Genomic DNA, 22,909 nt, shown 5'->3' with positions numbered 1-22,909 from the left:
GTCTGAACGGGTCATCACTGGTGGACGGCACAACGGGATTTCTACGTAAAGATGCTCCGAAACTCATTTCATGGGGAATACAATTATAACATATGCTAGCGGGGGTGGCAGGTTTGTTTTTACATCTGTTTCTGGGAAAGCTGGATGAGAAGGAACATCTGCAGTTAGCAAGGTGTATTGTAAGGGTATTTTTAAGTACTAATTGGTTCTGTCCCTTAAATTCTGTTCCCTTTTATTATTACCATTCTGTGTAATGATGTACCTTGTAATGGAGTACCTATCTGCCATTGTACTGAAAAGACTTCATTCTAGGTAGGATGTAAGTCAGGGATGCCCAACCTGCTGCCCTCCAGATGTTACAAAACTACAACTCCCAGTATGCCTTGACAGCCTACAGCTATCAGTCTACAGCAGGGCATTGTGGGAGTTGTAGTTTTACAACAACTGGAGGGCCGCAGGTTGAGCATGCCTGATGTGAGTATTGATTTTTCCTATTCCTTGTACACCCTGTGGTGTCGTCCATGTGCTATGACATGGTGACCGGGGTGCTACCCCACATTGCATGTTGCATATTTAGGCTAGTGATGTCTATTTACTGTTTATTATTCAGTATGTGATTTGTTTGTGTTATCGTATATGTAATCACTTAGCCTGCGTAAGCTTATTCATTCTCAAATCTTTTGAATTCATATTATGTTACACAAAAAAATTAGAGACATTTATATCTTAGTATAGATACCTAAGCTGTGGACAGGGGGTAACTATGTGGGATGCAGAGGGATCGGTTGCATCCAGGACCTGGTGCCTGTATTAGCCAATAAGAAGGCATCAGTATTGTGAATGCAGCACGGTACCACATCTTGCATTGAGGCCCAGGACCCTCAGGTTTGTCCTCTGGCAATAGACACATGGAACTTGCACTGTACAGTGCCTAAATAAAAGTGTCACATGTCTCAGCAAATGCTCCTTTACAGTGACCCAATACCGCCATATTGTGACCAAATAATATCACCATACAGTCAGGGGTGCACCTAGCCTTTCTGCTGCCTGAGGCGAAAACTGAAATGGCGCCCCCCCCCCCCTACCCAATGCTAATTTCTTAACCTAACCCGTTCCTTTCAGCCCATGACCTTTCCGCTGCCCCCCTCTCTTGCCCCTACCTGCTGCTGCTTGAGGCAATTGCCTAACCTGGTCTCATTGGGGGTGCACCCCTGCATACAGTGACCTAATAATAGCTCCATACTGTGACCAAAATGTTACCATACAGTGAACAAATATCACCATACTGTGACCTAATAATAACTCCATACAGAGAAAAAATAATTACACCAAAAAATACCATCATACTGTGACCAAATAATATCCCTATACTGTGACCAAATACCACCACCGTACAGTGAGCAAATATCACCATACTGTGACCTAATAGCGCCATACAGTGGCCAAAAATACTACCATACAATGAACAAATAATACCACCATTCAGTAACCAAAAAACAGCTCTATACAGTGACCAAAAAATTGCTCCATAGGTTGATCAGAAAATGCCAACTTAGCCTAGCTGCCCTCTAGCACTTATAGGTCCGGCAGGCTTCTCTGGTCGGGAACAGCCTGCCGGATGCTGCCCAGCCCCATTAACTATAATGGGGTCCGGCGGTGATCAGGATGGAATCTGGCAAATATGCAGAGAAACGACCGGATAAATACCAGTGGTTTTGTCTGGCTAATTCTCGGCATTCTATGCCTGAACAGCCTTCTTAGAATGACCATTGTATGACCTGTTTCACGCTGTTGGCATTCTGTGCCGTCAGCGTGGTACATGCTATACAATAATACCACCATACAGTAATAAAAAAACAGCTCTGTACAGTGACCAAATAACAGTGGCCACCGAGTGGCATACAGTGACCAAATTATACCACCTACTGCGACCAGATACCACTATATAGCAAACTAAAAAACAGCTCCGTACAGTGACCAAATAATATTACCATAGTGATTCAATAATGACACCATAGGGTACTTTTACACTAGCGTCGCTGGATTCCGGCAATCTGTATGCAAACGGATACCATTTGTAGACTGATCCGGATGCGGATCCATCTCACAAATGTTGTCATCCAAAAAAACGGATCCAGTATTTATCTTTTTCCCATTTTTAAAGGTCTGCGCATGCGCAGCCCGCAAAACCAGATCCGTTTTTCCGGAACATTTAGGGCCGGATCCGGCATTAATGCATTTCAATGTAAAATAATGCCGGATCCGGCATTCCGGCAAGTGTTCCAGAATTTTGGACGGAGAAAATACTGCAGCTGCGGTATTTTATCCATCCAAAAACCGTACAGTGTCTAAACTGAAGACATCGTGATGCATACTGAACAGATTGCTCTCCATTCAGAATGCATTAGGATAAAACTGATCAGTTTTTTCCCCGGTATTGAGCCCCTAGGACGGAACTCAATACCGGAAAAGAAAAACGCTAGTGTGAAAGTACCCGTACAGAGGCCAAATATTCCCATTATAGTGACCAAGTAATAACATTGTACAGTAACCAAAGTCCGCATAGCTTCTAAATAATATTAAGATAAGATGCCTTTATTGTCACTGTACAATACAATGTAATACAATGTCCAATACAATGAAATGTTGTGTACAATACAATGTACAATACAATGAAATATTACCATATAGTGTTAAAAATATACCGCCATACAGTGAGCAACTAACAGGTCCATAGATGAAGTTATCTAGTAATAGTGCGGCACAATTTTGTTATATAATTGCTCTTAAAATTCACGGTGGTCAAAATTCTCTAGTGACAGCTGTGATAGGCAAAGCCCCCAGCGGACAGGTCTCACCCGTCCACGGCCGGCTCTGGTCAGACCACAGCTATGAGGTCACTGGAGGAGCTACATCTACTGCACTGTGGCCGTTTTCCTTTATAAAAATCCTTCTGTGTTCCTTAACGTATCTTTATGTGGCCGACGATCAGCACCTAGCCCCCCCTTTGTTTTATGGTGTACTCAAGCACTCAGCGCCAGAGTGATTTGTACGGGGTCACAGCCACAAAAACACAGCGAGTAGCAAATGCTGCCGGTTGTCAGATCTTAATGAATTTAAATCCAGACGCAAGCCTGCGACATTATTCTGGTTCAGCGGCGCTCCATGACCTTCCCTATAAAACCTTAATATGTGATTCATGAACGACGTAGAAAACCGTCCAGAACCTCTCCGACATAACTCTCCCAAAGAGAAAAGATTATGGATTTCATTTAAAATTTAAAGACGTGTTACACCGCGGCGGCTTTTAGATGTGGTCTGGGGAGCAGACCCAGAAATGATGAACGGCTTTATCACACAGCCCACCTATGGGCCTCGTGGGGTCCAGTCTCTTCAGGATCAGGATATCTGTGTTCGTTGCCCTCCTGCCTCCAGATGGATCATTTAAGTGGAGGCGTATAAATTGCCGATTCGCTCCAGTCCCATATAATAAAATAATCGCCAGTTAATGACTAGAATTTCGATCCGAAATTCAGGATAAATTCTATTCAACGCGAAGTCGAATTTCCTTGTGGAAATGAATCGTTTTTACCTGAAATAGTGTAAAAAAAGACAAAACAAAACAAAATTGTACTTACCTTATCCATTTGCTCGCTGCCATCTTGCTTGACCATCTCTCACCGCACGTATTACGTCACCATCAAGATGGCCGCGGGTGGCCCGTCGTGAGCAAATGGATGAGGTAAGCTTTTTATTTTTTTTATTTTACACTGTAATATCCCTATAGTACATAGTATTTTAATGTCAGTGGCGCAGACTGCCGGAAAACACTACAATTGAGGCTTGGGGCCTACACCAGGTCCCAGCCAACCTATGCACACATCGGCACCCCTCAATCTCATTTGCGGGGTGCCAATGGGAGATAAAGGGAATCCACTCCCTCACCATTAACATGCGGCGGGCATGTAAGGGGTTAAACAGCCCCTTAGTGACTTCTGTAAAAAGGCGTATGGGCAGTCACTGGGGTTAAATGTCCCAATTTTGCAGCTGAAAACGATTGCAGATGTTCCTGGGAAACCCTTGGTGTGTGTGGGTGAGTATTAGGACTAATGCACACGACCGTTGTTTCATTCCGTGTCCGTTGTTCCGTGATTTTCTGCGGACCCATTGACTTTCAATGGGTCCGTTGAAAACTCGGCTAACGCACCGTTTGTCATCCGCGTCCGTGATCCGTGGTTTCAGTTCGTCAAAAAAATATAACCTGTCCTATTTTTTTGACGGAAAACGTCAATGGGTCCGTGAAAAAACGCGGAGGCACACAAGATTGTCATGCGCGTCCGCACGTCCGCGTCCGTTTTTTTCCTATCATTTGCATGGCAAACTTGACTTAGATATTTTTTTTACTTTCCTTCCTCCAAAAATAAAGGAAGACACGCAGAAACAAAAACGGACACGGATCACGGAACAACAGAACCCCTTTTTGCGGACCGCAAAAAAATACTGTCGTGTGCAGGAGGCCTTATCCTGCTGAAAAATACCAGTTGGAAGTCCTGCCATGAGAGGAACACATGTGGTGGCAGGATGTCCTGCACATATCACTGAGCTGTTGGTGTACCTCATATTACTACTAGGGGTGACCGACTGTCATATGTGATGGCTCCCCAGATCATCACACCAGGAGTTGGAGCAGTGTCTCACAGCAAAGGCAGGAGCTAAGTGTCTGGAAATGGTCCAGACAGAGACAGAGGTGTACTGAAGGGGCCACCCGTGTCTGGATGGTGGACACGAAACAGCGGTAGCTGCTCTGGCTTCTCAGTGGATCAAATAATCCTCTCTACTGGTGGTGCGTCTGGGCCATCCAGACACTGGGTCAGAATGGCCTAGATCAGGCATGTCCAAACTGCGGCCCTCCAGCTGTTGCAGAACTACAACTCCCAGCATGCCCTAATAGCTGTAAGCTTCCCAGGAATGCTGGTAGTTGTAGTTTTGCAACAGCTGGAGGGCCGCAGTTTGGACATGCCTGGCCTAGATGCTTACCTCAGTCAAATGATGACCCCCTATCACAAAGTCTGTCAATTGGGCAAAATTTCTTTGAGTGCATCATAGTGGCATGTCTAGCAGTCAATGATCTCTCACAAACAGGTACACTACCCAAAAGGAGCCTCTGAGAGCCTTTCTGTAGGGCAGCGACTAAGCACTTTTACGCCCTCTTGTGGCAATACCCCATAACTACATGCCGAGTTTTGCAACAATCCAAAACCTCTAGGTGAGTTTATTATTTTTTGCGGTCAATGAGTGTAGTTTAATATCTTAAATAATTAATTATTAGTATAATTACTTTATTGTATTTTATATTATATGATATTTTAAACCTGGAAATAACCACGAACCTTGGTCTCAATAAAATGCAGCTCAGTTTACTACGTTGGGGAGGACGTCTTTTACCCTTTTCTAAGAAGGAGAAAGACGAGGAAGATGCCAGGCTGATTATTATACCCTGTGACTGCGGACTACAGATGAAGTGATGTCTACCGCCAGAATACGATTGGCAAAATTAATCCGACATATTGTAGAGCAGATAAATTCATCCCTGGTTTTACAGGGCAGCAGCTGCTTCGCAATTAGCAGATTACAAAGGTATGCGACGGCTCTAGGGGGGTCACGCGGCGGAGGATCCTGGGCGCTTTTGGGCGATTCCTTTGTTTAGCAGACTCAAGTTTGGAAGCCTGGTTTTCTGCAGTAATTGGCGGTGATACATTTGGGGAGACATCTGTCTGTAAATGATCTGTCTGCTCTGCACCACGAGAACAGAGAGGGAGATCAGGCACAAATCATCTCTCTATTCCAATTTACAAATGGGAGAAATTATGTAGAGACGTCTCTGAAAAGGAAATGATCAGAATATTAGATGTCACCAAGGACTTCAATACCCGTATTACTGCAAAGACTTGGGGGGGGGGGGGGGGGGGTTAAAAACTTTTTTCTTTAAAAGGAAATAACTTATGATCCATCACTTATTTTTATATATTCTTTAATATGGATATCAGTAGAATGTACAAAATATACACTATTACCAGTGGGACACAATTCCTCTTAAATCAGAAGCCGGGCGATAACCATTACATCCTGATCCTAAGGCCTCATGCACACGACCGTTGTTGTGTCCCGTGTCCGTTGTTACGTTTTCCGTGATTTTCTGCGGACCCATTGACTTTTAATGTGTCTGTGGAAAACTCAGCTAATGCACCGTTTGTCATCCGCGTCCGTGATCCGTGTTTCCAGTCCGTGAAAAAAATAGGACCTGTCCTATTTTTTTCACGGACAACGGTTCGCGGACCCATTCAAGTCAATGGGTCTGTGAAGAAACATGGAGGCACACAAGATTGTCGTCCGCGCCCGTTTTTTTTCCCTATCATTTGCATGGCAAACTTGACTTTGATTTATTTTTTTACTTTCCTTAATGTCTGGAGATCCTCCAAAAATAAAGGAAGACACACGGATCACGGAACAACGGAACCCCTTTTTGCGGACCGCAAAAAAATACTGTTGTGTTCATGAGGCCTAACCTTTAATTATCTACAATAAAACAGTACGCTGCAGTGATTACATTACCACTAAATACATTGCCCAGATAAAGTGCCTACAGTACCCATATAATGCCAGACTATGCCCAGATAACTACCCCCACCCAGTGCCAAGATAAATTACCGTATGTCATACTGCTACCAGATAAAATCGTACATAATTGCCCAGATACTGCCACACAGGTCTGAGATAAATACTGATATAGAATGTCAAGGTAAATACTGCCATACTGAGCCTACAGAAGTACTGCCATTCAGTGCCCAGATAATGTCTTCCATACAGGGCCCATGTATTTCACGCAAAATTTACTTAGTAAAAGTGCAGTACCCCAGAGCAAAGGCTGGTTGCACAAAATTGTTTTGTTTATTTATGTTGTAATTTTATGCTCTGTATATCCAGTATGGTAATGTATGGGAGTAATGGAGTTAACCTACTCTGGCATGGCCCCCAGGGAAGATGAATTGGGGATTGCTCAGTCTAGAAGAGGGGTCCAGCGTTAGCAGGAAGAAGAGGAGGCAAAGTCCAGGTGCTCCGCTCCTCAGTATTTGGCCTTCAGCTACAGAGACTAACCATCTCTGCTTGATCTACCAAGAGAGAACCATCTTAAGACTGAAATACTCTTAGATAGATAGATAGATAGATAGATAGATAGATAGATAGATAGAGATTCCAGAAAGGCTCGTCATAAACGGAGCTAGTAAGTTACACTGCTATCAAAATCTATAGACATTACTGCTGTGAGGGGAACACTGCTAAGACACCATGCACACTTAGACACAACCTGGTTTATGATTTCCCCAAATCTGCACACTGCAGTAGGGTATTTCAGCTATCTTACCCAAAGTATTCATGTCATCATCAGATTCTGCAGAGGAAGAGAGAAGGAGCACATTGAATCTAAAGAATCTTTTTCTTGCAACTGTATATATATATATATATATATATATATTACACACACACACACACATACATATACAGATGTCGCAGGGTTAGCACACAAACTCTTAACTTAAAGAGGACGTTTCATCAGAATTAAACTTCTAAAGTAACTATACAGACATGTAGAGCGGCACCCAGGGATCCCCCTGCACTTACTGTTATACCTGGGCGCCGCTCCGTTCTCCCGGTATAGCCTCCGGTATCTTCATAGTTAGGCTCCACCCAGGGGAACCTGCCGGAGCCTCCTTCTCCCATGCTGCAGCGCTGGCCAATCACAGCGCTCAGCTCTCTCTCAGGCTATGAGCTGAGCGCTGTGATTGGCCAGCGCTACAGCATTGGAGAATGAGCCGACGGCAGGTTCCCCTGGGTGGAGCCTAACTGTAAAGATACCGGAGGCAATTACCGGAGAACGGAGCGGCGCCCAGGTATAACAGGAAGTGCAGGGGGGTCCCTGGGCGCCGCTCTACACGCCTGTATGGTTACTTTAGAAGTTTAATTCTGATGAAAGGTCCTCTTAAAATTTCTTAACTCATCGTGTTATGAGCAAAAGCAAAAGCCATTGAAAAGCAATTGACGGTGTTTGCTTAACGCATTTAGTTTAGATAACACGTCTCATAAACCATGAGTGTTAACTCTACTACATCTGTATACGCACACACAGAGTAAATACTGGTAAACTGATACAATTCCCATGTGAATATTACAACACTGTGCCAAAATGAATACTGTCACACAGTGGCCATACAATGCTCATATATACTGTTCAGATGCATTCAGCAGTGTCAGGTCCGTGTTGCCGAGAGCCATATGTAAATATGCTTCTATTTTGCGCAAAAAACTCCGGAGTGTGATTTATTTTTTTTGTCCTGTATACTTTCACATATTATCTCTTACATTTTGTTGACTAGAATTTACTCATCCAATTTTTTTTGCCTCTGTAAATACACAGCACAAAGTTGACTCATGTCGACGTCCGGCGGGATATTTTCCAATTACAATTAAGTCTGGAAAACGTTCCGCAACCCGTTAACTACATGACATATTGACTCAGCAGAGCCATATTTCAGTGGCTTGGCTATGAATCCGAGGCACACGTCAACCCTTTGTGGTGTCTCTTTCGCCTTTCACCTCCATTTTCGCGAGGTTGTTATTTCGCCTGGTCAAAGATGAAGATGTAAGTGGGGGAACCAATTATCCCAGGTTGTTATGGATACAAGCAAGAAGGGAAATTATTTCCTGCAATTTATCCCAGGACCATTTGTGTCGGATACAAATCCAGATTAAACTGACTGTCATGGTAATTTTCTTCTGTATTGTATTAAGATCCATAAGACATTCATTTAAACTTCATAAATAAGGGTTACGCTGTGTCACCGCCGGTACAGGCAGATAAAATAAATCTAATAAAGTACCATCACCATATCACTTGGCTGTTTTTATTGCAGCAATAAAAGTACCCTTACCGGCTTATTCTTATGGAAATAACAGATTATTATGGAAATGAGGCCGGATCTCGTATGGGCTTCATTGACCTGAGAGTCGGTGTTTCGGAGGCCTTGCCGTAAAGTGATTGTTAACATGATTAGGGAGTTTACACAAACCATAGAAAAGCTGCTATTAAGAAATACATGAAACTAATCTTAAGTGACAGGTATTGAAGTCTTACAAGAATAGGAAGGATTGTGCCGATCTCTGCAGCCCGGATATTATACGGGACTGGTTCAGCCCACTGCACTATATCCAACATCTCTATCTATGGGATCTAGATCAACCTATTTAATCTAATCTAGATCAATCTATCTAATTGTCACGGCCATGGTCAGTCGCCTGCAGTTGCCTGCGGTTTGGTTTGGTTGTTCAACCACAGGTGAGGGCCGCTAGTGTGTTGCCTCACTTGTGGTTGCCGCGGGCAACAAGTCGTTTGCTATTGTCGCAGTATAGCAGCCTGAGCTGGTGCTAGGCAGCTTGCGGCAATGTTCATGCGGTTGCACCTAGCAACCTCTCAGTTAGGTGTGTGTGTATGTTATGCACTTTGTATGTCTGGTGTGCACTAGGTGTTTATGATCCGGCATATGGAATTACCAGGAGGGCGTCTCCAGCAAAGCATGGCTGAAGAACCCCTCAGCTTCTGATCTCCAAAGAGGCTTTATAGCCCAAAGTGGCCACACCCACACAGACAGACACAGGAGAGGGAATTAACCCTTCCAACACTAACCAGGGAGTGAAACCACTTAAAGGTGAAGTGTCCAAAAGAAGATCACACTGCAGCTGTTACCGTAGGCAATGACATGGGTGGCAACCATGTCCTGGGAGTCAGCCAGAAGGCCGAGACACTGCCACCACATGTACACATCCAAACCAAACGTTGCCACGGGCAGCCACAGTGAAGGGAAGAGTCACAGTGCACACCAAACATAATCTTCGTGTACACCAGAAAGGTTGCAACCGCATGCACATTGCCGCAAGCTGCCTAGCACCAGCTCAGGCTGCTATACTGTGACAATAGCAAACGACTTGTTGCCCACAGCAACCACAAGTGAGGCAACACACTAGCGGCCCTCACCTGTGGTTGAACAACCAAACCAAACCGCAGGCAACCGCTTGCGGTTCAGGAGTCACGACCATGACCATGGCCGTGACACTAATCTAGATACATTCATCTAATCTGATCTAGATAAGTCCATCTAATCTGATCTAGATAAGTCCATCTGAATTAGATAAATACATCTAATCTGATTTAGATAAATCCATCTGATTTAGATCAGTCCATCTAATCTGATCTAGATCAAGCCATCTAATCTGATCTAGATCAATCCATCTAATCTGATCTAGATTAATCCATCTAATCTGATCTAGATCAATCCATCTAATCTGATCTAGATCAATCCATCGAATCTGATCTAGATCAATCCATCTAATCTGATCTAGATCAATCCATCTAATCTGATCTAGATCAATCCATCTAATCTGATCTAGATCAATCCATCTAATCTGATCTAGATCAATCCATCTAATCTGATCTAGATCAATCCATCAATCTGATCTAGATCAATCCATCAATCTGATCTAGATCAAGCCATCAATCTGATCTAGATCAAGCCATCAATCTGATCAAGATCAAGCCATCAATCTGATCAAGATCAATTCATCTAATCTGATCTAGATCAGTCCATCTAATCTGATCTAGAACAATCCATCAATCTGATCTAGATCAGTCCATCTAATCTGATCTAGATCAATCCATCTAATCTGATCTAGATCAATCCATCTAATCTGATCTAGATCAATCCATCAATCTGATCTAGATCAATCCATCAATCTGATCTAGATCAATCCATCAATCTGATCTAGATCAATCCATCAATCTGATCTAGATCAATCCATCAATCTGATCTAGATCAATCCATCAATCTGATCTAGATCAATCCATCAATCTGATCTAGATCAATCCATCAATCTGATCTAGATCAAGCCATCAATCTGATCTAGATCAAGCCATCAATCTGATCTAGATCAAGCCATCAATCTGATCTAGATCAAGCCATCAATCTGATCAAGATCAAGCCATCAATCTGATCAAGATCAATTCATCTAATCTGATCTAGATCAGTCCATCTAATCTGATCTAGAACAATCCCTCAATCTGATCTAGATCAGTCCATCTAATCTGATCTAGATCAACCTATCTAATCGATCTAGGGGGTCCTTCACACTTGCGGCAGGACGGATCCGGCAGGCTGGTCTCCCTGTCGGGTCCGTCCTTCCGCTGTTTCGCCGGACCGCCGCTCCGTCCCCCCGTCCCCATTGACTATAATGGGGACGGGGGCTGAGCTCCGGCGCAGCACGGCGGTGCACGGCGAAAGCCGCCGGACTAAAAAGTCGGACATGTAGGACTTTTTAGTCTGGCGGCTTTCGCCGTGCTGCGCCAGAGCTCAGCCCCCGTCCCCATTATAGTCAATGGGGACGGAGCGGCGGTCCGGCGGCTCGGCGAAACAGCGGAAGGACGGATCCGACAGGGAGACCAGCCTGCCGGATCCGTCCTGCCGCAAGTGTGAAGGAGCCCTAATCTATATCAATCTATCGGATCTAGATCAATCTATCTAATCCAGGGATGGGCAAACTGCGGCTCTACAGCTGTTGTAAAACTACAACTCCCAGTATGCCCAGTCTGCCTTCAGCTATCAGCCTACAGCAGGGCATGATGGGCTTTGTAGTTTTACAACAGCTGGAAAGCCGCAGTTTGCCATCCCTGATCTAATCTATCGGATCTAGATCATATGAATTATAGCAATCTGTCAATCAATCGTGTCTGTCTGTCCGTCACGTCTGTCCAATATCCACCCATCCATCGTATATGTACAAAATAACTCCAGATGTGGCAATCACTACCTTTACCAGCAGTAGGCTACCACCCTTCTGTATAGCACCACCGCATGCTAAGCTGTTTGCATAGCGCATTGTGTATTAGAACCAAATAGAGTAGCACAACATTGGTAAAGGTGACAAGTGCTACATCTGTATCTCATATAATGTGATAATCCACATTATGCAGTGCAAAGTAATGTGCCTACATACTAGTGTCATACAATGCCCAACTAAAAACCACCATAGAGTGCTCAAATAATGCCAACAAACACTGATCAGAGAGAGAAAGAGAGGGTGTGAGAGAGAGAGAGAGAGATAGAAAGAGACAGAAAGCGGTAGACAGATAGGAGACTATGAAGATGCAGTAAGCTAAACCACTGACGTACAATAAAGCGATAGATTTGTAAAGGAGACGGTTTTTGTTCTGTTATTACCATTATTACAAAATCACTTATCAAGTTCCAAGAAACAAGACAAAGAAATAAGGATGAAGCTTTCAACGCTTCGAGGGAGGAAAGTTATGTTTATTACGGCAATTCTGAGGCCTATTCGAGAATAAATGGGAAAAGAGTCTTATTTTGAAAGCTCATTCCGAGGACCATTATTACCATCATGTTATTCTGAGCGGCCATTGAAAAGCAAGATATGGGAAATGAGATAGCAATCCTTCAATATTTAACCCGCAGAAGCCAGTCTATGGCCGACCTGATGTTGTGAGCGGGACTGAGGCGGAGAGACGGAACAACAGATAAAAGTGCGTGATTGAGGAAAACATTACGGCAAATGATAGTGGCGTCGTTCTCATGGTGTAGTTTTGGCTGTAACTTTAAACAACCATTTACATTTTTTGATGCAATGGGGAGCGCACAAAAAAACTCATTGTATTCCTAATCTGTATGAACCGTCTTCAAGATGCGCTCCATTTCTCGAGAACTGAACATAAAAGGCTACCCAGCTCATGCAGTCTACTAAAAAGCCCTGCATCATTTAGGTACCCAGAGATATATTTTGAAGCCTCTGATGGGCCCACCATGTAAGCAACTGTGCACGTTAAAGGGGTTATCAGGGAATTTATATTGACGACAGATCCTCTGGATACGTCATCAATATTAGGTTGGTTGGTGGGGGTCCGACACACAGGACCCCTGCCAATCAGCTGTTAGAAGATTTTAGGTGCTCATTGAGAGCCACAGCTCCTTCCTAGGCCATGTGACATCACCATAGGTCACGTGGCCTAGTTGCAGCTCAGCCCTGTTCAACTCAATGGGACTAAACTGCAATACCAAAAACAGCCACTATACAATGTATGGCGCTGTCCTTGGAAAGCTGCCAGGAGTCAGCGGCGCTCACCAGAGCTATGGTGAGTGAGGTGGCTCCCTGAAACAGCTGATCAGTTAAGGGGCTGCGACTCAGGCCCCCATTGATGTATTAATGAGGACCTATCCATAGGAAACGTCATCATTATCAATTACTGGATAACCCCTTTAATATCTCCGCCAACTGCTTGATTCAAGGGGCTGCAGTAATACTGCCATACACGGCTTAAAGGCTATGTACACTTTTTTAATTATTGCATTGTACTTGTTTTGCGCTAAAGATAATTTTTTTTCTATTGGTCTTTATAAAAAAAAATTGAACCACTGTCTTTGTGCAGCCTTGAGTTTCTCTAGCAGCAGGATCTGAATTTTCACTCTGTTCCATCAGGCAGCTCAGCTGATGGGCTCCTTCGCTGCCATATGACCCGTGGGTTGCAACAATGATAGTTGAGAGAGAGAGAGTGCTATGACAGAGAGAGAGCTATGAGAGAGAAAGAGCTATGAGAGAGAGAGTGCTATGAGAGAGACAGTGCCATGAGAGAGAGTGCTATGAGAGAGAGAAAGAGCTATGAGAGAGAGAGAGTGCTATGAGAGAGACAGTGCCATGAGAGAGAGAGCTATGAGAGAGAGAAAGAGCTATGGGAGAGAGTGCTATGAGAGAGAGAGTGCTATGGGAGAGAGTGCTATGAGAGAGAGAGTGCTATGAGAGAGAGAGTGCTATGAGAGAGAGAGTGCTATGAGAGAGAGAGTGCTATGAGAGAGAGTGCTATGAGAGAGAGTGCTATGAGAGAGAGAAAGAGCTATGAGAGAGAGAGTGCTATGAGAGAGAGAGAGAGTGCCATGAGAGAGAGTGCTGAGAGAGAAAGAGCTATGAGAGAGAGAGTGCTAGGAGAGAGAGAGTGCTAGGAGAGAGAGAGTGCTAAGAGAGAGAGAGTGCTAAGAGAGTGCTAAGAGAGAGCTATGAGAGAGAGTGTGCTATGAGAGAGAGAGTGCTAGGAGCGAGAGTGCTATGAGAGTGCTAAGAGAGCTATGAGAGAGTGCTATGAGAGAGAGAGTGCTATGAGAGAGAGAGAGTGCTAGGAGAGAGAGAGAGTGCTAGGAGAGAGAGAGAGAGTGCTATGAGAGAGAGAGAGTGCTATGAGAGTGCGAAGAGAGAGCTATGAGAGAGAGAGAGAGTGCTATGAGAGAGAGAGTGCTAGGAGAGAGAGTGCTGGGAGAGAGAGAGAGAGCGCTAGGAGAGAGAGAGTGCTAGGAGAGAGAGAGTGCTAGGAGAGAGAGAGTGCTAGGAGAGATAGAGTGCTAGGAGAGATAGAGTGCTAGGAGAGATAGAGTGCTAGGAGAGAGAGAGCGCTAGGAGAGTGCTAAGAGAGAGTCATGAGAGAGCTATGGGAGACAGAGATATATAAGAGAGAGAGACATATGAGAGAGATATGAGATAGATATAGGCTCAATGACAGAATTACCTATGCTTGGAAACGGCAATGTCACCCGGGCACCCCTCCCTCCCCAAAAAAAAAGAAGAAGAAAAAGTTGCTCTCGCTCTATTAGACCTATTGTGGCGCGGTCTTCTGCACTGTGAAGAGTCTCCTGAAGTTCCTTTGAGTTCCTATGGATCAATACTATCGATTGGAAGCTCATTCTGCTGTAATAAAAAAGAAAATCAATGCTTTGCCTATCTGCTGATGCCATCTATACCTGCAGACGCTGGAGGCAGAGCAGCTGTCAGATTCCTTTTCTCTCCTGAAATTACAGATGGATTTCTATGAAAGGGCAGTGGCCGCTGATTGGAAAGATTAGGGAAGCGGTATATGCCGGGCACTGGCTCCTGTTATTAGCAAGAAATATAGAGACCTGACACTGAGTGTAAATGAGCCCAATGCAATCAGCAGGCAGAAAAATTATGTATACAGTGATGTAGCAGAGCTGAATAGGTTATTAAAAGGGAATCTCTCTATACAAGCTCCATACATTAAGAGTATCTTCAGGATGCTGGATATTCTGTGGGGTGCTAGTGCGACCATTTAACTGGAGCTTATGGCATCATTTATGCTTCATTTTCACCACCCAATGGCTACCACCTGATCATGGCTCTTCAACACAAGTGCTGTAGCCATGACGTCATGATGCCTCTCAGTCAATCAGGTCAGGACATATACCCCAGTTAACATATGAAGCACACTTTTGACCAGAGCCCAAAAATGATATATAGGTTCTCCACATATCCAGCCTTGAATACATTTGGATAAGATAACATAGCAGCCACCACTAGAGGGAGCTCTAGAGTTTAGTGTATACTAGTTCTACATTGAGCTTAAAGGGCTTCTACCACCAGAAATACCGTTATGTTGCTGACTAACATGAGCGATGCGCTAATGTCAGCACTACATAACAGTATATTTCTAACATTAGTCCCTGCAGCCGTTTTTGTAAAATAAGCACTTTTTAATATGCTAATGAGCCTCTAGGTGCTATGTGAGTGTAAAATCAGCAGCTAGAGGCTGTCTACTCACCCTTTATCCCGCCCAGGTCCCCTGTTCTGCCGCCCTGCTCCTCTTGATTGATGCCACGGTCCACCGCATCGCAGACGAAATCCCGCGTCTGCGCCGTTCACTTCTGTCTTCGGCGCAGTGAGTGAAGGCCGCTCTCCTGATGCCGGCTTCCTCACTGTGACGTAGTCGGCGCAGGCGCAGTGAGGAATCCGGCACCAGGAGCGCATCATTCACTCACTGCGCCTGCGCCGAATACAGTAGTGAGCGGCGCAGGCGCGGAATTTCGTCTGCGATGCGGTGGACCGTGGCATCAATCAAGAGGAGCGGGGCGGGCGGAACAGAGGACCTGGGCAGGATAAAGGGTGAGTGGACGGAGCCTCTAGGTGCTGATTTTACGCCCACATAGCACCTAGAGGCTCATTAGCGTATTATAAAAGTGCTTATTTTACAAAAACGGCGGCAGGGACTAATGTTAGAAACATACTGTTATGTAGTGCTGACATGGGCGCATCGCTAATGTCAGTCAGCTACATAACGGTATTTCTGGTGGTAGAAACCCTTTAAGCTCAATGTAGAACTAATATGCAGTAAACTCTAGAGCTCCCTCTAGTGGTGGCTGCTATGTTATCCTTTTATGCTTATGCAGAGGATTTGGAGCTCTGTATCAGAAAAAAAAGCTCCCACCAGTTTTTCAAATTAATCAGTGAACCCTTTAATGATAGCAAAGAATCCAATAAGCTCCCCCTCGTGGTGGCTGCATGCTGTCTAATATATACACACACACATATTCTTATAAAATACACACACTGTAATATATATATATATTTTTTTAATTATAGTGGTTATCCCATGATTGATGGGAAAAAAATGAAGATTAGATAGTACACACATAGTACATGACAGTCTCTTTCTAACAACGCTAGAACCAGCCCTGTATTCCACATGGATCCAGGCCCTAGATTATCTTCAGACTGGCAGCTGAGGGGGAATGTCCTCTCTTGGGGGGGGGGGGGGTCCTTTCTGCTGCAGCTCTCTCCCTGTATCTGACCCAGCTTCATCAGAAGATATGGCTGGTAGCAGAAGAAGATTTAATCTGAGCATGTGCGCCCACCTCAGGGAGATGGACGAGAAATAAAGAAAAGAACAAACAGCAGGTGGCGCTATACAGATACATTTTACTGAATAACTCAGGAGCTATGCTAAATTTTTAATTACATGCAATTGCAAAAGTATTCAGATCCAGGTGCTGGTTTGAGAAATGTAGACTATGGTTTGTGGCACAGTCCCTTTAACAGTTGGAGCTGCAGGATCCTTTACACTCATCAATGGAGCCTGTATGTAAAATATTCCTACCGTATACTGTATGTTGAGCACTGAGCCCTCTCCGTTCTTTATATCCAGCCTGATAGCTTTCTGCCTAACGTTAATGTAAGAGGTTTAGATGAGGTCCTATGGGAAATGACAAACTCCTTCCTGCTAGTCCTCTGTATTACATAGAGTGCATTGGTGTAACCTCCTTGAACCTGGGTCTTCTATCATGGCTGGAGATGGCAGCGTCATTATCATCTTATGTCACGGGGATAGATGTAAATGAATCCGGCTTCCTCTCCTTAATGTATTTTTTTTCTAATTTTCCAAATGATCCTCTGTTTCTGGTTAAAGAGCAGCGCAGCGCGAGGAGTTCATTAGGAGGCGCATTAAGCTCTAGACAATCTCTCCGTTAACAATAATTAGATGAGGTCATTAAGACGACGATGAGATCACTAGATCCAGAAATTGCCGCGCGTTCGGTGGAGGTAAGGTCATATGTACTATTAACTGTTCCGTAATGCCTCTTCTATACGCATTAGGTAGGTACTAAGTGACCACTTACTGGTATAGCAGATTGAATGGTGCACAGTGAGTAGATAGATGAGACACTGGAGATCACCGCCAACCCTTTTAACCACAGCAGAATCCGGTATATAAAGTCCCCTACAGCCATGTGCAATCTGTTTCCATCTGGTTTTCATTTATCCCCTAGATAAAAAAATAAATAAAAAAAATTAATTAAAAAGGGTTTGTGTCCCTTCAGCAAATAAAATTATGTAGATTGTCCATATTTTTCCATCACATTATATACTGCTCGTTTCCATGGTTATGACCACCCTGTAATCCATCAGTGGTGGTCGCACTTGCACACTATAGAAAAAGGTGTTGAGACCATGGGAGCTCACACAGGGTGGTGCATTTTCTTATAGTGTGCAAGCACGACCACCGCTGCTGGATGGCATGGTGGTCGTAACCCCCCTGGAAACGAGCCGTGCATAATAGGATAGAAAAATGAATCCAGCCAGCAAAGGAAGCAATATGGACAATAACAATACATTAGTAAGTGCCGTGTATTAACTTTATCTAGTGCAGTGTTTCCCAACCAGTGTGCCTCCAGCTGTTGCAAAACTACAACTCCCAGCATGCCTGGACAGCCTTTGGCTGTGCAGGCATGCTGGGAGTTGTAGTTTTGCAACAGCTGGAGGCACACTGGTTGAGAAACTCTGATCTAGTGTACATGATAAAGGTCATCTACTGAAGTGATACCACCCCTTTAAGGAATATAGCTCTGATCATCTTGGAATACGAATATAAACCAAGACTGCAGTAAATGATGACACACTTCAATAAATAAGGGGCAGTATACCGCATAGGAAAGCAAATGTATGTGAAATTGAGGTTCTGATATTGAATGCTGTATTTGTATCAGTGAGTAGTTGTATGTTTTGCACACGTTGTATCTTTTGCTCTCACTCTGCTGTCTGTCTTCTCTCTGGTCAGACAGACCGACCATCCAAGCCTCCAGCCACTTTCACACAGCAGTGAATCATGTACATGGGCTGTCCATAGTCTCCGCGGAGTGCTCACATTTCTGTTGACTTTAAAGGGGTTGTCCACCATTTTTCAGACGGTGGTGATCATCACTCGTTTTAGGGAAAATCGATTCGTTACCACGAAGCACGAAAAAATTCGGCTCTGCGGCTAATCCAAATTTTCCTGGAATTCGGATCGAAGTCCACTTTGGATACTTTGGATCAAAACTAGTTCTAATAAAGACTCCTGCACTCCACAAGAGTACTGCACCAGAAGGTTGAAAGCCACGTGACCAATGATTGGTGGTGTCCTGCGAGTTGGACCTCCACCCGTCAGATGTTGAGGACCTTTCCTGCATGAAGCATCTCAAGAAGCACAATCTACTATCAATGGGCATCATGTAGGCTAGGTCCTACTACGGTAGAGTCATCTTTTGCCGTGGTGACATATGAAAAGCCCCGCACATGCTCCATCCATGATAGTCTTCACACTGAGTGACGCTATCAACAAACTGCGTAGACCTTGACCTGTTATTGATTGTCTTCTCTCTCTGGCAGTTTCTCACAATTACTTCCTCGGTTTAGGTCGCTGTCTGCCTGACCTACCATCAGATGAACACGAGACCACACGTGCGAGAGACCCTTCTGAGAAAATCAGCACTTCTCACCCATAACCTGTGCTATTCTGCCTCTGCCACCATCGGCTGGACCTGGCCATAATTCACAGCTGCTGATTACAAGACCGCCAAGTCTTTTACCGCACCAGTCACACTCCTGATTGAAGACTGTTTTTTTTTTTATGTGGCCAACCCTCGGGATAGTTAACATTTGTAGCACCTGACACGAGGCAATCCATATAATATATAGTGCATACTGCATGCAAGGTAGTCAGCAAATAATAATGTTGTTTACTAATAGACTGTGTGTATCCATATTTTCTAGATCTCTGCTTGCAGTCAATAAAATTTTCATTGTTTAAGAGAAAAAAAAACTGTCCTGTCCTGATTTACCAACAAATTCCTTCAAAGGGTTTTGGGACCCGGTAGTTCATATAATCTTCTTTATTTAAAATTTTGTTATTGTTTATTTTTAATGGGGAAAGAGGGCTGATTAGAATTTTTATATTTTTTTTTTACTTTTTAACTTTATTAAATATTTATATTTTTAAACCCCTTCTAGGGGACATAAATATGCAATCTCCAGATCGTTTCTCCTTTACACTGCGATGAATTAACATTGCAGGGTATGGCAGATTCACTATTTCTTATGGAGCACTGCCACTTGTAGGCCTCCATAAGAACTACAGCTGTAAAAGCATGAAGCTCTTTAGTGAAACTTATGCTATTAATATGAGTGAACGGCTTCCCCGATCTCACGTGGGAGCCTTTCGGGCCCCCTTCCAGTCCCCCAGCTGCCCTGGTCACCACTGTCCATAGAGTTAAATGTCTATGATCTGTGTTATCGTTGATTGGAGGCATTATCCCCGGGTATCTGCTGTGTGAAAGAGCAGGCCACCCGGCAACTATGGCACCTGATCCGCTGTGGAGCGGGCTCTTTCTTTAAAGAGATGACTAGGGATGAGCAAATCGACATCAGATGAAACATTCAAAGTCGATTTGCATAAAATTTTGTTCGAATACTGTACGTAGTGAGCGCTCTGTACAAAATTAGAATGTATTGGCTCCTATGAGCTGAAGTTATTAATTTGCGAAGTCCCGTGAGACTTCGGGTAATAACTTTAGAAATTTATTTCTACTGTAAAAAAACTTGGGTTCGGTTCCAAGTGGTACCTTGGAACCGAACCTGGGTTTGGTAAAAGGTTTTTACAGTAGAAATAAATTTCTGAAGTCATTACCCGAAGTCCCACGAGACTTCGCGAAGTAATAACTTCAGCTCATAGGAGCCAATACAATCTAATACTGTATGGAGCGCTCGTTCCGTACAGTATTGTAATAAATTTTAAACGCGGATGTTTCATTCGAAGTCGATTCGCTCATCCCTAGCAGCCACCATTCAATAAAATGTATCTGTATAGCGCCACCTGCTGTTTTTTTTTTTTTTTTTATTTCTCCGTCCACCTCAGTAACATTGCTGAGGTGGTGGCACATGACAACTTCCATCCTCCAACTGCCACCATCCGTATCAAGTGTTAGAAGATAGGCCTCCTGAGCTGTGAGAGAGGGGGAGAGAGCTGCTGCCGAAAGGACACAGTGTATGAGCTGTGACAGGTAGAGAGCTGCAGCAGAAAGAACACACCTCAGGAGCTGTTATAGGGAGAGAGCTGCAGCACAAAGGACACATCTCTGAGAAAAGACACGTCCTCTGAACTGCAGGCTTAAAATAAATCTAGCAGAACAATTGGAACAACAATTCTGGATCCATGTAAAGTACAGGTTCCAGCTTTGTTAGAAAGATAGTCATATACACTATGATTGATGTCTGGTTTTCATTTTTTTACAGTAATCATTGGATAACCCTTTAAAGGGTTACATGGACAAATATTACACAATGTGAAACAAAAAAAAAGCTAAATGTGAAATATAAAACAAAGAATAAAACATTCCTCAAGGAACGAGGCAGAAAAAGGTACTTTACTGAATAGTAAATGTCCATTTCATTTAAGGACAAGTCAATGTCACCTCGAGCACAGGATGCACTTGGATCCCACCCAGCAGTCATCTACACCAGCATGCTCAATACTAAACTATCTCCTATTCCCCATAGAAATGGATTTAATGCCATCACTGCTGGGGAGCGTGGATTACTCAGCTGTAGGGTGCTACCGTCTGGAGAGGTCATCCCAGTAGGCTAATACAGAACTTGGCTTTTACATCCCCATGTGTCGGCTATGATGGATACATTAAATGTATGGCATAAACATTGCAAGATCTTAGACTACGTCCTACTAGAAAAACAAGGCCGGGGCTTCCTGCAGCTTTTCACATTTTAAAGTACAAATACATCTCTATGAAATAACAAACCAATTTTGCTAGTCGCGCAAATAGAAAAAAAAAATTGACGCCCCCCCACCCCTTGCTTTTTCCTCATACAATCGCTATATTTACTGGACGTCTGGTGAAATAAGGTCTTTACCTCGAGTGTCACAAAAATACATGTTTGGAGAAAGAGACGTCTCGGTAGAAATGAAACAATTTGCTTTATCTTAGTCTATTGTTTGCCGGCAGATTTCAGTATAGATTTTACCACTGCAGATTTTCAGTCTCATTTAAAATGGGATTTTCTTTCAGGATACGTTTAGATTTTTGTTAAATTTAAAAAAAATAATTAAAAGTATAAAGATGGGATTACTATAAAGAATGGCAGGAAATGGACATATTGAGAACATCTTCACATCTGGTTCTGGGACGGAGATAAATAGAGGAAATACGTTATCATTAGAGATGAGCAAACGACTGAGGTTTGTAGAGGAATGAGGTCATTCTTGAGGCTTGGATCAATTTGGAGAAATGTTGGGAAAGCCGTTTATATAAAAAAAAAAAAAAGACAAAAAAATAAAACTACCTCATCTCTAGTTAAGAATACTAACTTGCCAAATCAAGTAAATTAGTTGCTTCAAAAGTTCTGGTCAATATAATAGCTTTTTTTTTTTTTTGCAACAGTCAAAGAAGCGAAGAGCTACATAGAGGGCTACAAATCAGAAAAATGTCTTCACCCTAGTGTTGGTTCATGATCTGGTCACCATGCACCCCTCAGAAGGGCAGTAGAACCTCTTGACCAGTTTCTTCCTCTATTTGGTCTTCAAGCAATGCCTGAGTTAAGGATCACACCAACCTCCTCACCCTATAGCAAAAAGGGCTACCTTTATCAAAATGTGCACTTGTTTTGTTTTATATCCTTGATATTATACCACACTGTGAGGGTGCTCACCTGTCCTCAATCCAAGGATAGACGAGGTCCATGATAGGTCACAAGAAGTCATGTGTGACAAACCATGAACTTAATAGGTGTGGTAAATTCAAACCAAAGCCTTTTTATCACTCCTTGCCCTGTTTTACAAGCCCAATGGTGTTCTTGGTGATTTTGTTTGTCGTGTTATTAAACCGGCTTAGCCTTGATCTTGTTCTTGCCACTAAACTGCTCCACTTGATATATCTCACCACTTTAGCCAGTGCCAGCCTCTGCTGTACTCTGCTCCAGCGGTTTCCACCAGAATACCAACCACTGTTTTTTACCATACCCTATTTCGACTGTCTCTATAGTCCAGCTTGCTAATTCTTGAGTGTCCCTCTCGAGTGCTAGCTGCTGCTGTTTGCCATACCCTGCTCCACCTGGATCTATGCTCTGGATGATATACCTCAACTCAACCAGTCTGTCTGTCCATAGCCATTGCAGTTTTCCATAACCTACTGTT

This window comes from Bufo gargarizans, chromosome 11 (genome assembly GCF_014858855.1).
Source record: "Bufo gargarizans isolate SCDJY-AF-19 chromosome 11, ASM1485885v1, whole genome shotgun sequence".
NCBI lineage: Eukaryota > Metazoa > Chordata > Amphibia > Anura > Bufonidae > Bufo > Bufo gargarizans.
The sequence above is the reverse complement of the archived record's forward strand: the minus strand, read 5'-3'. Positions refer to the sequence as shown.